The following is a 15,944-nucleotide window of genomic DNA, read 5'->3' as shown; positions in this document are numbered from 1 at the left end:
GTAGATGTATAATTTTTTTCATACAACACGACACTGCTTTGTTGTTCTTACAAAATTTTAAATGCCATTTTACGCTTAATTAATCATATTTTGCTGTCAGAATTTGTCAGTTAATGGTGGTGGTGTGGTGTGGTGGAGGACGTGGTGGTGGTGGTGGTGGACCGCGTGGTGGTGGTGGTGGAGGTGGTGGATGTGGTGGTGGTGGTAGTGGACTTGGAGGGGGTGGTGAAGGTTAGGTTGGGTGGGGGTGGAGGAGGTCGGTGGTGGTGTGGTAGGTGGTGGTGTGGTGGTGGTGGAGGAGGGTGGTTGGGGAGGTGGTGGTGGCTCGGAGGAGGTGGTTGGTGGTGCAGGATTGTTGTTATCTTTATAGTTTTCTAGTCATTGTGTCAATAGGTAATATTCTGAAGCTTTGTGGCTTCAATGATGCTGCCGTCGGATTTTTAGGAAAAAGTTGTATAGATGGTTTTCACTGCTTAAGGTAAAGTTGTTTTCCGATGATCTTGCGGTCTTGTGGTTTTATGAAACGTCTCAAATTCCACTAGGATTTCACTATCTCTGTTGCTGACGTAATTATTCGTTGCTGTATATCGAAACTGTTTCATATAGTGGCAGGCAGTCTGGTTTTCTTTCACTTTATTTTATAATCTGTGTGTTGTTGAATTTTAGTCGCAACGCTAAAGCGAAAGGCAAGGTAAATATAACATATAAGTATAAGGTGCATAAGGTGATTGCTTTTTGTCGTGTGGTGATGTCATTTGAATGGCGTGAGTTTTCCATACTGTAAGCTTTGACGATCTAAAGTCAGACTGTTTGACTATCTAAAAGAGTGCTCTAATTATACTCGTTCGAAGGGGACTCATTTTCAAAGCAAGGCCCTTATGTAAAAAGGGGAGTGATTCATTGGTATGTTTAAATAGAATTTCTAGTTAGGAACAGCTTTGAACCAAACAATCGCAATAAATGACTAGTTTTAACATGTAGCTAGCCTTTCTTTGTGATTAAAACCAATCAGAATGGTCATATCACTAGCCATCAGAGCATTGCTATAACCTTTACTGATAATCAGAAACGTTACTCTGACTCTATTTATTTTACTTTTCATGTGAATTCGTTCTTGTCATTTTTGATCTCAAGTGAATGGATCAGTTAGCTTATTTGACGCATTTTACGCGTGAGTGACCCAAGTATTCTGTTTAGTGCAAACAATGGAATTTGTACTAGTCAAAACCTTTCGTTGGATTACCAAACACGGGTTAGGTCGGTGAGTAATAAAGGAGAAATATCGATTTTTTCGCATGAGTGATTTCGTTTCGGTTGTATGCTTGCCAATCACTTAGTTTCTCGTCATGCGTTTTGGTCTGACACCAAGATCATTAAAATCGGTCCACAAATTGTGGAGATAATTACCTTTTGAAAATGTTTGGTTTGCGGAATTTTGAATTACGCTCAAAAACGTTGCACTGGACGTACTTTGCAATCTTTAAACGGCCAATAGCTCTTGAACAACGGATCTAGAAAGAGGTAAAAATCTATACATTTTCTGAAGCCTATGCGACGAGATTTTCCAATGCTTCCTGTTTTCAAGGAGTTTATTGCACTGTGTAATGAAGATGGTTTAAAAAATTCGCTGTTACGTCATTACTCGATAACGGTTGAAAATCGATTGACAAGGGGAGATGTGAAATGAAAGATTTTTATGAATTCTATAAATGAAAAATTAAATCTCAGAATTGATGAATTGGAAGGTGTGTCACGAAATGGTAAAACCGGCTTGTTCATAAGTTAACTTATTTCGGTTCATTGAAATATCTTGACGAGTGCATAGAATGTGTAGTCGAAGATAGGCTTTTAGATCTATCTGTTACTAAGTCACGTATACTATTAGGACGTTTAATTTCGGTTGTTATTCACTATAATGACTCATGGGCTAGAAGTTTCTCCTAAAGTCTTTAAAAATGTGGACCGATATTTTAATAGCTTTTACAGTTTTCAAAGTATTAGTGTCAACATTGCCAGTTCTCTTCATACATGATCTTTAAGCCGACTCTCCAAGTCAAAAACATAGGATTACTTAAATTCCGTGAAGGTGAATTTCATGCATTGATTGTACGATGATATTGAAGTGTATAACTCTGTTAATTCAAAATTCTGGATGTGCTAAATTATATATATATGAAATATTGTGTGATGTGTTGGAGTATCTTCACCGTAGTGGAACTGGCATGGTCAATTCGGAGACTATGATGTGGTTGTAATAACTAAGATGACAAATGTTATAAAACTACAAAGGAATATATTATTGTAATACCTGTTAATGAAGGTGCAGACACAAAACCAATCTGTGTACTAGAGGAAAATATGCACGAAAGATTTTGTTAATTTGAATGTTGAGGATGTTACTTATATGTTTTGCATGCATGTATGCGCGTTGTGGGGTGTGCTTGTGGTGTGTGTGATTGCGCGGGTGTGCGTTTTGTGTGTGAGTGTGTGTGCGTGTGAGTTGTAAAACGCTGCCAAATGGGTAATTTCGTATGAATACACACCAAACGTAACTGGGGATACGCCTCGAAACCGGGGAATTTCCACAGTTCATTTTAACCATACCACGTTATTCCTGCCCTTCAGAATTAGTCGATACCTCGAATGTTGAGCTGGTGTCTGAGCGTATAGGGAAATTTATTCTCCGGTACGCCGTTATGGTCATACAATTTCTCTCACAACAATCGGAATTTTACAACGGTGTGTATCTTTCGCCATTTACTGCAGTTCCAGCATTTCCCCAGTTTACCTGTATACAACTCGTAGTACATACACACGTAGGTTTAAATCATTTTCATAATTTAACATAATGTTTCGTCATTATAAGCTTATGAGTGAAAATATTATGATGGATTAAGTCATCAATTACCAATTAAATAATCTTTTTACGTTCACAAGACAGTATGTTTATTGATGTTACCGCATATCTTTTCCGGCTGATTGTGGTTATGGCTTTTATTTCTAAGTTATGACTGAATTTGACAATACTTAGTTAAATGAGAATATTATAATAACACAGGGAACCTACTCCAAATAACATTTGGACTATATATTTCATCGCATTTAAAACTTTCAACTTCAGGCGCGGTGCTGAAATATACTAATTCCGTTTGAATTACCGTGCTGCATTTGAAAAAAATAAATGTAGTTTTACCGCCAATGTTGTTCATATATTCAGCTCATATGGCAATTACTTTGTAATTCAACAGAATTATACAGCAAAGCCGAGAATTTAATTACAGTTTCGCTATTTGTTAAATAAAGGAACAAACTACATTTGTACATTAACTTATGATATTATTACTACACATCAAGAAAATGCATATGTGGATCTGATCCAGTACGTTAAAAATACTGATTTAGAACACGTGTTGAATGAAAATAATAAAAACTATATCCCAACAGTAGCTAATCATGGCAGTTATCTTAACAGTGATTAATGTTAACACAGGATTTTCATGCTATTTTCGCGCTGATTTTTGTTTTTTTTTCGCAATCGCATATTTGTTGAAATAATATGATGTAAAATGTCCCAAAAGTAAAAAAGCTGATACTAATACCTCTCAAAAAACCTGTGCTGCATTTGAAACGCATTTGTTATGTCATTAATGTGCTATTTAATTGACCTGTCCAAACCATGTTCCCGGCTTTCATGTTAATCTTACTAAAAAGGTCGAAACAGAAATTATGTAAAGGCCGGGCCCATTTTTGACAGGTTCAAATAAATTGGACTAGTAGGGGTATCCCTCCTACGATGTTTTTACATGTATTAAGCAGCTGTCAACTTGTTTGCAATTATTACGTATGTGAAAGATTATGTGAATACTACAAAGACGAAATAGTTTAATACAGTTTTATTTTTATTAAGTATTTGTCAAATTTAGAGACGAGACCACATTAATCATAACAATAACTTGTACATTATCTGATGATTTTATCTACTTCAATCAAAGAAAGTGTCACTGGGGGATCTGTTCCCATTACATTCTTAAACTGTTTAAACTCTTGGATATGCTAAAGCCTAAGATCATAGCTAACTCGTTAGGCATTTACCTGAACACGGAATTTCATGCTATTTCTGCCGATTTTTGTTAGCGATCGCCAACGTCTTAGAATTATGATAAAAATCAAGTTTCAACAAAGCTTAGGGCTGTAAAGTGCTGTTTGTACTGTCCGAAAATATTGTAGTTTACGTCGGTTCAAATAAAATGATAATGTGCGGCTGCACGGGTTTTGGATCATTTTTGCAAAAAAAAAATAGATACATGGAGACCTCAATTAAACAATGAGAATCACAGCAAAACAATCTCATGCAAAAAAAAAAAAAAAACAATAAATAAATAAAATAAAAATTTGATGTATCCCCTAACGAAACAGATATATCCTACAGAAAAAATTTGTTCCCAGATTCTGCAAACCTGTAAGACACGATTTTAAACTTTTATCATGAATTTGCTATATTGTAGTAAGCGTCTTATCTTTATTTATAAACGGTCACTTTTAGCATTATAAAAGTTATTAAGTTGTTACACAAAAACCAGTGACGTGGTTAAGTTTGAAAGCTCAAAGTCTCAGTGTGCTACTGACATACAAGGGTAATTTTTACCAATGCCATATGCTCATTAACCAAAGGAGTTTATTCTGTCAATGACATTCTACAAGAAGCTATGAGTATGACATACAATTATATCTGCGCTTGCTATTTTCTTCATACTTTCAGGTCCGTAGAAGTTCAATGTGATCAAAACAACGTTTAAGAAATTTTGTTTGTTGGGACGGCGTTAGGGAACGACCTCAACTCACCTCTTATCAAGTTTTGTTCATTCAGTGATATGTCACACTGTGTGTTTTATTGCGGTAGCATTTTATTGGGTATTTTGGGGAAAAAAAGAACGAAAATTATGATGATTGAACTGACAGTGCTGAGGATAATAGAAAAATCACAGTTTCTTCAGATGAATTCCCGAGGTAGTAGAAAAAAAAATTACCGTTATGTAAATACATGTACTAATCGTTTGATTGAAACTGAAAACAGAGAAATTTATTGCGATTGGAAGGAATTTTATTCTAAGATATAGAGCTTTTAAATACATAACGGTATTATCGTTGTACATATATGGTTATTTTATACTTCACTCATGTTACTGACGACACAAAATTAGACATTTTCCTGTTCGGTGACACATTAACGCAGTATTTATTATGGGTGCAAAAGTATATTTTATCTTTAGTTTTGACAGTGCATAGTATGATTTACTGGTATTAATAGCATTGAGGAAACACAAATATATAATAATCATAAACTATTAGATATAAACGTTTTGGATATAAAACAACATATCATGATTTTTAAAATACCTATGATTTATTTTCATTTTAATCTTCCTTGATCGAAGGATTTTTTAACGACATTCCGTTTTGCATGTACTTTGTTTTGAAGGGAGTACTGATAACTATGCGGATAAATTCAGTGTTGCTTCAGTTTTTAATTTTCCGACCTTTGTAATGTTTTACTTTATCTACATTTTCGTGATCAAAACTCCAGATTGTTTTGCATGCAATTAATTCTGTTCAGTTTTAAAAGAAATAATCATCCCAAAATTGGGGGAAAAAAAGGCTCGTCGGGAGTGTGGAGATTCGAACACACGACCTTCTCAATTTTGAAAGGATTAAAACTATGTAAAGTCAATGTTTTATCTGAAGCCTCGTTTTTCTAATAAAAGATAAAACATAAACTTTTAATGGGAAAATAGTTGGGAAAACGAAATTACTTATGACTGGAAATGTTGTAAAGTTTGTTTAAGTCTTTTTTTGATATATGATTTGCTATGTTCCCGGGTAAGAAATAACGATTTCATGCAAAAGTCACGGGCAGCGAAGTCCATTGCGGAGCTTGAAATTAAGATTCCCGATTTTTATTTCTGTTTTCCGCATATCGAACCTAAAATTTTATTTGCATTTTAAATAAGCGCAAAATTCTTTTTTTCTAAGAAAATCAAGTTTTCGTTAACCTTGTTATCGGGAGAGAAAAGCGCAAATAAAAATAAATGCTTTGTTTCTGTTCATTTCTTCTTGATTTTAGTAAAAAATTTGGGTTATGGAACATGTGAACTGCAAGTCAGTTCATCATAGTAAGTAAGGTATGAAGTTTCAATCCATTCCCACAATTTGTTTACTCAAATACGAGATGTCATACAAAAACTTTAAAAATCGGACAGCCGACGCCGACGAATGATTGTGCTCAATATCTCTGTATATTCGTCGAAAAGTCGTGCTAAAAATCGGTTTATGTGCGTTGTATGGCAGAAATTACGTCGTATATATCGTACACTTATCTTGTCAAGATATGTATAATATGTGTGCGTTCAAAGGTAAAAAATAACTAAATGTTCGTGTATTGTGTCACTCTGAAAGTTTGACACGCAACCACATAGCTACACATTTCATATGTTTAAAAAAAATTTACCGTCAAAAACTTGACCATAATCATAGACACAGCTAGCATGAAACTCGATAGCGGCGTCTGTGATTTCCATCCTAACAGCATCAGTGATATTGTCGGCCTCAATACGCCACATACAGTCCTGGTCACTGAAAAAACACTTTGAAAATATAACATACTTGAACAAAGACGAGAACTATTTTCATACCAGTTGTAAAAACTAAAAAATAAATACTACTGTTACAGTATAGAAATAAGCATTTGCTTTCGATATCTGACCAATATAATTTGCATTTATACTAAACAATACTTCGCAGGAATGACCAGTTTTCCTTCGTATGAAACATAGAAGCCGTCTTGGGCCAGTGATGAAGGTATCCAGCACTGCATGCTTTAAATCCACTTGTTTCTCACTGCTGTAGGATAAAAAAACTCTGCCAGGGAAATTTCTTTCATATGAGGATGATAACTAGGTAAGAGTTTAGGCACGTGCCTGAAATAATGCCCGGATGTAACTGCTTAATAAAATGCTTAAATGAACAAACGCCTGAATGATCTAGATTGTGTCGATATGCCTTATACCAAACAAAAGCAAACAATGTAAAGAAAGTCCATTTTATCAAGAAAAAAGCTGTGTACATGTATTACATACGAATTTACAATGTACACACAGTGAAATTTGAGCTAAAAAAGAGGAAAAAAACATCAAACAAACAAACTACAAGTTAAATAGCGTTTAACTGGATTGTCCTGATTCTGCCGATGAAATTACTACTTCTTGTTGGCCAGCTTCCAAACAACACTGACAGAAAGGAGCCACGCTACCAAGACTTTATTTCAAGTACAGAGTAGAGGTAGGCTTCTGTGGTAAACACCATATATATCAGATGATATCAAGTTAGTACATGCGCATATTTTATATGTTCTATTCAGGTTTCTCGGAAGAAATGACTTACTTGGCGTATCCAGCCGGGTAGTTAAGTGATGTGAACACCTGGTAGGTATCTGTTGCTGTGAAAACCAATGTGGTCCCTGAACACTGACTTAATACTGAAATATAATAATATACCAATGTGGTCCCTGAACACTGACTTTATTCTGAAGTATGATAATAACCATGTGGTCCCTGGACACTGACTTAATACTGAATTATAATAACACAAATGTGGTCCCTGAACAGTGACTTAATACTGAAATATAATAATATACCAATGTGGTCCCTGAACACTGACTTGATACTGAAATATGATAATGATACAAATGTGTTCCCTTAACACTGACTTAATACTGAAATATAATAATATACCAATGTGGTTCCTGAACACTGAATGGATACTGAAATGTAATAATACCAATGTGGTCCCTGAACACTGACTTAATACTGAATTATAATAATATGAAAAGAAGAAATCACAGAACAGGACTGTACAGGAAGGAACTATTTCATGAATCTGACAAAATATAATGCTTCTTTGTTCTCCAGGCAACACATGCACAATATCTTCTGAAAACAGGCATGCTTTCATACAGTAAAGCCTGATGTGAAAATGTTCATGATTAGTGATAAGATGTCGTTTTGTTCAGTTCATACAGATTAAGAATAATTCAGTTACACCCACTTTTATGAAAGTACTTTTAAACACTAAAGTATCAGGTGGATCCCTACCATCTTTGACGTGCCATAGAAAGAAATAAAGGAAGGAATGTTTCTATGTTTGGTATTGGCTAGATATTCACCTGTTTAGTATTATTGTACATGCAATCACGATCAATTCAACGACGCGCCTTCATTCTTGGAAATAAAATTGTCCTGTCCGTGAACTATTGTACTGACACAGACAAATATTATGTAATTGAAAGCCGTGTGGCTCATGGAAACTTGGACTTGTTTTTGCCCATATTCGTATTTACTTGTGAAATTCAGTAAGGAAGCATTATTACAGAATTCATATAGGTATATAATAACATGTATTAATACATTTACTTCAGTCTTTTTTAATGCCATGCCACTTTAAACTGGGATCAGTTACTGGAGTTCCTAATACTGCATAAAATATTTTGAACCTCTTATCTGCATTCAGGAAAACTCACCCCTTTTCATTCTGTTTTGTCGGTAGAAAAAAAAAACAACTACTTTTTAGTGCTTTACAAGTGCTTTATAGTTATAAATGTAATCAATACGTACCTGATTGTAAACAAGTACTGAAGACAAAAAATACGTGTAGCCATTTTCCATTATTGTCATAACCAGCACGCGATCTCATCATAAATGGACGAAGAGTGTCCTGGAGTTGGTAGTATCAACGCTACCTTCCTGAAAATAATTACATGTAATTTATACTTTAAATGATGACCAAGAAAACAAGTAATCAGGCAATGCTCAGTCATGTACAAAGTTATATGGATAATAATGATCAGATGATGTGAAGTTTAATACAGATAATGATTTTACAGATTTTCCTTTCAAAGTTTTGCTTGACCGATTAAATACGAATATTGTACGTTTCTTGCATGCCGGACATGATGCCGGTGTTGAAACTGAAACCCGTCTTACCTCCAGAGTGCTAGATAACTCTCATATTTTAACAGGATGCATTAATGAATGTTTAAATTTATATGCTAAATAGAAATAGCGCTTGAAAGATACGTATTTTATTTTATTTCTTCTGTTATATGAAAGAGCATCTATCACTGGTTGTAGATGTGGATGGAAATATCCGGCTCTATGGCAACTGTTGTTGTGGTAACTCAACAGAGCCTCGCTGTCGCCTTAACAGTTACTGTCAACATGCCATGGATTCCAAGTCCAACACTACCACTTTACATTTTCCGCAGTAGCGTACTATGAGAAGTCTATATCTGCATGTAGTTCTCGCGAGGCTATCAGTGTGTAACATTATCGCATTCGCATCAACCGTTAATATATAGGCTATAGTATTTATTTTTAACCATCGGTATTCAAGATATTACATGAAGTGTTAAAGACCCACCACGACCTAGTGACCTACATTTTTCTCCCATATGAACTTGGTGCATACTGGTATAATACAGCTATTCTATAAGATGACAGGTAGACAATTTAGGCCTTGTCTGTAAACTTACTCAGTCATTCGCTTCTCAGTATAGTTTTATAAACATAGAATAATTACTATCTTACACTGTAGAAACCTGTATAGCGTGGTCTTAACTCACCTTAATACATAAAGTAGATCTACCGTGCATACTACTACATTAATGTTATAATATATTTAGACATTAAACACATTGTCTGGGCCTTATATATGTCACTGTCAATTTGTAACTAAATACTTGTTATTTCTCATTTTGTCCAAGAAAAAATGTATAATTACCATCATTGAAATACAAAAGAATACAGTTATTTTGTGGTGCGTCTTAAAAGTAACTTGACAAACAGACACTACTGACCTTGACATTTTATAGAGAAAAAATACAAAAATATATAACTCTCAAAATATACTAAGTATTTAAGGTATAACCCATGTAATAGTGTACCTCCTTCTGAAGAGTACTTAAATTTTTTAGGGGCCGTAGGTTCATGCCCCATTGGTGCCAAAAAATCTCCGTATATTCCTTTTTTCTAGTAAGTTTTTACTTTTTTCAAGACTCATTATTGACTTATTGTACAAAAGAGAATTTTTTTCATTTAATGAGTGATTTGTTTGCTATCAAGGTGAATTTACCTCTGAAACAGAAGGGGTAGAGTTAGACATCTTTAAAAATACAGAGTTACATGCGGTAAAAGTTCTCAATTTTGCCTCTACTTTTTAGATTATATATTTTTGAAGAAATATAGGTAGGTTTTACTTCTGCCCAAAGGCTATTTTTGAATAAAGTGAGCAAAGTTTAAAACAGTCCCACATGACTTAACCATAATTTTCAATGTTGGAGTTATAATTCCGTCTCATTAAATCTTTACTTGAGGCACTCTTGAAAAAATGATATTCACAGTTTTATTTTGTGTTTTATAATTGTCTACCAATAGTTTGATTTTCTTTTATCAAAATCAATTGTAAAATGGATTCTCTGCAAACGTTTTGGACAGTGACCATCACTTTGAAATTTGTCTCTACTTGGGCTTGAGGAAATGTCCTTAATTGTACAAGATTTATAAAAAAAAAGAACGGCGAGGTAGAAGATGTTTAAATTTTGCATACAAGAATCTCACTGAATACAGTATGTTGCTGTAACATTTATTTAAAGATTTGAAATATTCACCATTACGTGGGTCATACCTTAAAATTGAACCTTTAAAACAAGAGCTGTCACTATTATTGACAAACGCCCCAGAAGTGTGCCCAAGAATCCTACAGTTGTCTGCGCAAAATATGCCAGAATAGTTTAGGTATGAATCATTTTGTGACCAGATAAAAACATCTCCAAAGGTGACCTTGACCATGGAGCTAGGGGTCTGGGTCTTGAGCATGACACACCAACTTATTATAGGGAACAATTCTGACAAGTAATTTTAACATCCCTTGATGAATAGCAGAGTTATTGATCGGACAAGAAACATACAATGTTAACCTTTGACTTCTAATTTTGACCTTGACCTTGAAGCTAGGGTCTTGTCTTGCGTCTGACACGTCATCTCAATACAGGGAACGTTTATGCCAAGTAATTTTGAATTCTCTTCATCAATGGAAGAGGTATAGAAAGGACACGAAACAGACCATTTTAACCTTTAACCTCTAAATATGACCATGACCTTAGAGTTAGGTATCTGGTTGTTCTGCATGACTCGTTTTCTCGTTATGGGAAATATTTATGCTAAGCAATTTCTAAATCCCTTGATGAATGGCTAAAATACCAACCGGACATGAAACAGAGCCTATTAACCTTTGAATTGACTTCTAAGTGTGACCTTGATCTTGGAGCTAGGGGTCTGGGTCTTGCGCGTGACACATTGTCTCATTATGGTTAACATCTATGCCAAGTTGTTTTTAAATCCCTTTATGGATGGCAGAGTTATATACCGGACACAAAAAAGATTCTATGACCTTGACATTTGAGCTAGGGATCTTGGTCTTGAGTATGACACATTGTCTTATTATGGTTATAACATTTATGCCAAGATATCTCAAAATCCCTTCGTGGATGGCAGAGTTATGGACCGTGCACAAAAACAGACCCTGTTAACATTTGACCGCTAAGTGTGACCTTGACCTTGGAGTCTGAGTCTTGCGTCTCATTATGATAAACATTTATGCTAAGTAATTTAAAATTCCCTTGATGAATGGCAAATTTTTAACCGGACATGAAACATACCCAATTAATGTTTGACTTCTAAGTGTAACCTTGACCTTGGAACTAGGGGTCTGGGTCTTACGCATAAAACGTCGTCTCATTAAGTTAAATATTTATGCCAAGCTATTTCAAAATCCCTTCGTGGATGGCAGAGTAACAGCCCGGACAAGAATTTACAAAGTTACGGTCGAACGGACGGACGGACAGTGCGATTTCAATAAGCCCACCTTCGGGGGCATAAAAATCAAAGAACTTACTGTTGTGTAAATAAAAAGTTATTTGCTGAAACATCGTTTAAAGATGTAAGGGAGTTATTAACAAATAAAGAAAAACCTAAAATTATCATTTTTTTTTTTTTCAAAAATTCACGAAATAGATACAGTATAATGCTTAATAACTTAATAATAACATAATATATTAAGCCGCATGAGCTCTAGTGGGTTCAGTTTGTGCATTAGTCAGTAGTGTACATGTATTTACAACAAGTTACTATGCTTTGCACGGAATGTCACGGGTCAGAGGGGTAGGTAGACTGGCTTTTGACCTGTCTACATGATTATGCAGACAAATCAATGTGTTGACTATAATTATAATTATATTTATATTTGTGATTTTCATCAATAATACAATCTGATGGTAGGCCAGTGGTCTAGTGGTAACATGCATGACTGCTAATCCAAAGGTCCGCGGTTTGCTCTTTAGTGTCTCCCACCTAACTAAGAGGCCTGTACTGGTATTATTAGTTACACAGCTTGTTGGGGACAGGATACGGGATATACGCTGTCTCGAAAATCCATATCAGGCTCGAGCTTCGCTCTCGCCTGATATGGATTTCCTCGACAGCGTATATCCCGTATCCTGTCACCAACAAGCAGTGTAACGATTTTATCTTGCCGACTACCCTTTACTTACATACAATAATCTAATATTTTGTAAATTAACAAAGCGGCAGCCATTCTTTTTTAATCAAAATTCATATCTGAAATGTACTAGCAGATATGAATATATCCTGTCTCCACGTGACGTCTATTGACCATAAAATGCATGAAACTTGTAGGAGGCTAATAATAGTGCTATACACCGGGAACGTTAACAGGCTGTCTATTCGCAAAGAGCTAGGCTAAGTTAGCCGGACAGGCCTGTATCTACTAGGATTTCTGTCTATCTGTCCGGGGTCAGATCGCTCTGTGTCTGTACTAGTAGATGGTGAATTTCGCGCCCTGTGTGGCTGTGAGAAGCGCCTTTTAACGTTTTTATCATGAAAATGGCGCTATATAAAAGTAGTGAAACATAAATCTTATGTTGAACGAACATCTTCTAGCTCTACCCTCTTTGATGAAATACGCAAATAATTTATGCAGAATATACTGAGATCGTTATTTCATTGGACTGAGGTGTGCTGTGGTGTGCTTTGATGTGTTTACTTTAGACGCTTTGACTGTGTGCGATATTTGTTAGCTAAAATTTTTTAATGTTTACAGAGAATTTTACTATGTTTAAAGATAGAGTAATATTCAATGTCTAAGATCTTAATCTATTTGTTCTAGAAATCCTTACATTAATGGATACTATCTAATGTAAATCTAACATAAGAAAAAGTGTATTTATTTGAACGTATACGTATTAAGTAATATAACTTTATAATATGATATACATATACTAGTATGTCATCGATAAGCAGGCAGCAAAACTAATATCACTTCGGTCCCATCTATACTTTGATTCTTTAAGATAGACTGTATGCATTTATACTAGTACTACAAGAATTAGTCAATATACATGTATATATCAGCCGATACTTCGGAATAAACTACATTACTGGGATTCAAATAGAGAAAGTCTGTTGTATATTTTAGCAAAAATATCCAGCGAAGAAAAACAGTTTTCACTTATCAACACTGTAAAGACATGCAGAAATACAGATTCACTTATTTATACGAGAAATTAGGTTTAAGGTAAAACAAATGCTAACTGGTTGTAAGTAAAATTCAGTATGAAGACATAACACCAACAGCAACAACAAAAACAAAGACTAAAGAGACAATATCAGGGGTGCGCAATTCTGCCAAAGTCGATTCTGACAATTCGTTTGAAGCTCAGTGCGTTCGTTCATTCTTTAAGATGATCCATAATTTTGCATTTTACTTCATTCGGCGTCCGGTAGAGCACAATTTATCTAAGGCGTACTTGTTTCGCTGAGCAGGGTTGTTTCAGTACCGTGTATCATTTGTATACGAATCATGACATTATGGTTCCAAACTAGCATCCTTATTGATGATAATCTGTTACTGATGTGTTCCACTATTTCATGTAGTTTATACATGGGTTCATATTTAAGTGTTACGTATATTTTTTTTCTATGATTATCATATATTCAAGCCATGTTTCACAGCAAAGACTACTAGTGACCGTCACCAACCACACTACAAGGAGGATCGAAACTTACATGGCATGAGACCTGCGCTGACCACTTGATTCATTCGGCTGCAGTTTAAACACCGTGTTTAGAAACAACACACAGACCACCCCGTTCATAAACAACACGAATAACGTCCAACACAGTGTTAAACATATTATATAGCTAAAAAGTACACCTATGTTTAGGTAACTTGGTACAATATGTAGAATAGAACCTACCTGGTTTTATGTTGTATCCTTTCTGAAATGAACATGAACTTTTATTTTTGTAATGGTTGCGTTTACGGACACAATAGCTGTCTTTTAATCAAATCTGAGGTAAAAGCTTTCAATTAATCCGCTTTTAAATGATTACCACATGTATATATCATAATGTTAGTCAATAAATTTCCGCCGTCTGCACTAATCCCCTATAAAATCTAATTACACTTTTAATTCGAAATTGCTTTATAGCTTAATCCACCATTGTTATACACTTTAAATCTAGCAAAATATCCTTAGGGTTTGAGAAAAACACAAAAATAGCAAACGTCAATATTATATTATACTGCTATCGCTCGCCAACAAATCTACACTAAGAAAAAATCTCCATTTTGTAAAATAATGAAGAATGATTTCGCGTTCACCATTTCTATATTGATTATTGTCGTTATATACTGGGAGAGTTGCATCGTTAACTAAGGGAAAGCATGAGAATATCTTGCTGTCTTAGAGAGGGATAGTTTGTCATGGATATTACACACAAAATCGATACATTATTATTGACTATACCTTTAATGACATGTTTTCCTCAGGTAAGATTGTCTGATAGACTTGTATACTGCAGGAATAGACCTATTGATTTATCTGATATCGTAATTGAAGATCATATCAATATACTGTTAGATCATATGACCTCTTATCTAGATCACGGACAAACTGAAGCAAATTATTGTCATTGTTATCAACATCATACAGTGATACACATCATCACCTTTTTTCACGTTCTTAGCATAAAACATAAAAAAATCAATCGCCTGACTTAACCTATTGGAAATGACTCGACCGACCAAACAAGTAACTAAAGTAGAATTAATTGGTGAGGTTGTTTGTTTCAATGGACTAAATTGCAAAGTTAACCAGCAGTGTCGTCTCGAAATAGGTATCTCACTGAAATCTTGCCGGGAACATCGTAGCATCGGGGTGTTGCCCGTGTCTATTGACGGTATGATCCGGCGCGACTCTGAGATGCGACTCGCAACGCATCAGTGCGATGTGCGATTGTACCGTCGTGTGTTTTATCGCACCGCCACCGTCACTAGTCCCGCTGTTTTTCTATATCAAATTACATACCATACACAAATAATATTTAAATATTCTTACGGAGTTTATTTTAAAAAAATCTTGAATGACGTATATCGCGAGCTGAACCCCATTCACATTTCTATGTAATTAAAGAAGTTGGAATGCCGTTTGTCCGACTTTGGCTCGACATTCAAATTGTTTTAAATGTCACGCGTTGTATGTCGCGTGCTCGGCATTTACATCTTCTCTATAATAAAATTCAAATTCCGGATGTCGTATGTTCAACGTCGTTGTTGACTCGGCATTCAAAATTTCGAAGGCCGTAAGTCACGTACGTACTCATTCTAAGCTTGTCAACTTACGTTGACCCAGCTGGGCTTAAAATGAACTATTCTGATCAATGTTTAAACCCGACGGGTTTACTTTTCTAATCTGACTTCATCCTGGAGGTATCCGACGCGGTTGAGCCTCTTTGACCGAGGCAAATACTGGCTGA

The 15,944-nt window shown here is 35.2% G+C and overlaps 1 long non-coding RNA gene across 1 annotated transcript; it reads right to left on the bottom strand.

Moving 5' to 3' along the window:
• Positions 1-6,220: 6,220 nt before the first annotated feature.
• LOC123558859 (uncharacterized) lies at positions 6,221-14,828 on the bottom strand. Its single transcript, XR_008371163.1, has 4 exons — positions 14,384-14,828; positions 8,667-8,795; positions 7,438-7,531; positions 6,221-6,630 (listed from the first exon to the last, which is right to left on the bottom strand). It is a non-coding gene; the product is annotated as an uncharacterized LOC123558859 (long non-coding RNA).
• Positions 14,829-15,944: the final 1,116 nt, after the last annotated feature.

This window comes from Mercenaria mercenaria, chromosome 5 (genome assembly GCF_021730395.1).
Source record: "Mercenaria mercenaria strain notata chromosome 5, MADL_Memer_1, whole genome shotgun sequence".
Taxonomy (NCBI): domain Eukaryota; kingdom Metazoa; phylum Mollusca; class Bivalvia; order Venerida; family Veneridae; genus Mercenaria; species Mercenaria mercenaria.
This window is presented reverse-complemented; position numbering and strand designations above follow the sequence as displayed.